This window comes from Pinus tabuliformis, chromosome 6, assembly GCF_031772625.1.
Source record: "Pinus tabuliformis cultivar Carrire ecotype Pingquan chromosome 6, CPIR1, whole genome shotgun sequence".
Classification (NCBI taxonomy): Eukaryota; Viridiplantae; Streptophyta; class Pinopsida; order Pinales; family Pinaceae; genus Pinus; species Pinus tabuliformis.
In genome coordinates this window covers 836,937,478-836,939,580 of record NC_142292.1, presented here as the reverse complement: position 1 = coordinate 836,939,580, position 2,103 = coordinate 836,937,478, and positions in this window count along the sequence as shown.

Genomic DNA, 2,103 nt, shown 5'->3' with positions numbered 1-2,103 from the left:
AACCTTTGCTAGAACATGATCTACCTCTCTGGCTGGAGGAGGAGGATGAGGATGAAGTTTATTCTACACCGCTTTTTACATTAGAAATTGCCATGGGGGGAAAACCACAAGATGAGGATGATATGATTGAAAATTTGATTCAGAATCCACCTCCCAGTGTATCACCATTAGAAGACATAGTAAGAGAAACCCAAAACAACCCCTCAACCGATCTCTGTGTGGCCAATCCCAGTTCTTTCCGTGTTAAAAATATAGAGTTTGGCCCAGAAAGAACATTGAAAATCAATCCATCCCTATCTACTTCCCAAGAGAAAGAGCTATGCAGCATACTGAGAAAACATCTAGATGCCTTCGCCTGGAGTTATAAGGAGATGAAAGGAGTGCACCCTTCAGTATGTACTCATCATATATACATCAAGGAAGATTGTAAGCTAGTTAGGCAGCCTCAAAAGAGGATGAACCCAGCACTTAAAGATATTGTTAAGGAAGAATTGCAGAAATTGCTTGATGGGGGATTCATCTATCCCATCTCTAACAGTGAATGGGTCTCTCCTTTGGTGCTAGTACCAAAGAAAAATGGTAAGTGGAGAATCTGTGTCGACTATCAGGAATTAATAAAAGCCACTAAAAAGGACCATTTTCCTTTACCTTTCATATATCAAGTGTTAGACAGTCTGGCAGGGAAAAAGTTTTTCTCTTTCCTAGATGGGTTTAGCGGGTACAATCAGATTCAAATCAGCCCGAAAGACCAAGATGAGACCACTTTCACTTATCCTTGGGGTACCTTCACATACCGAGTCCTTCCTTTTGGTTTGTGCAATGCTCTAGCCACTTTCCAAAGAGTGGTATTGAGTATATTTTCTGAGCTAGTTCATGATGCAGTAGAAATATACATGGATGATTTTACTCCTTATGGCTCTGACTTTCAGGAAGCTTTATCTAACCTAGGAAAAGTTCTAGATAAGTGTATTGAAATGAACCTGTCGCTCAGTTCATAGAAATGTGATTTTTTTATGACTGAACAAACTGTGCTAGGTCATGCAATATCTCAACAAGGACTACAGGTGGACCCCAACAAAATTGCCATCATCCAAAGGGTCCCACCTCCTCAAAAGGTGAGAGATGTCAGAAGTTTCCTAAGCTTAGATGGATATTACAGGAGATTCATTAAAGACTTCAACAAGATAGACTCTCCTTTGTTTGGCCTCCTAGGCAAAGATGTTGAGTTCATATGGTCGGAAAACTGTCAAGAAGCCCTAGATACCTTGAAGAGCAAGCTAGTGACTGCCCCAATTCTCAAAGGCCCAAACTGGGCCCTACCCTTTCACATTCACACAGATGTCTCGAACAAAGCAATAGGAGCATCCTTAGGACAAATTGATGAAAATTTACCTTATGCCATATACTTTATAAGCAAAAACTTGTCAAAGGCATAGCTATACTATACAATGACCGAAAAGGAACTCCTAGCTGTCGTGCATTCCTTAAACAAATTCAGACATTATATCATAGGCTATCAAACCTTTGTGCACACTGATCATGTTGTAATTAGATATTTAATGAACAAACCAGATGTAATTGCTCGCATTATTAAATGGTTGCTTTTACTGCAGCAGTTTGATTTGACCATTATTGATAATCCTAGTAAAGAGAATGTTGTTGCCGACTTTTTTTCTAGAGTAAATTTGCCTGCAGATGAAGAAGGAATGGTGGATGACCAAATGCCAGATGATACCTATTTGCTATATCAGTACTCTCTCCATGGTTTTCTAGTATAGCAAACTACTTGGTTTCCGCACAGTTCCCACCACATCTATCCTCAAAAGAGAAGAGCAAGATAGTAAGGAAAAGTACCCCTTTCACCTGGATTGGAGGCAATCTCTTCAAACTTGGCCCAGATCAGATCTTGAGAAGATGTGTCAGGGAGGAGGAAGTCTTTGACATCCTCCTGACCTGTCATGACGGGCCTTGTGGAGGTCATTTTGCAACAAAAATAACTGCCTTCAAGATATTGCAAGCAAGCTACTACTAGCCCACTCTTCATCAAGATGTGAGGAGATACACGAGCCAGTGTGATCGGTGTCAGAGGATGGGGAAACCCAC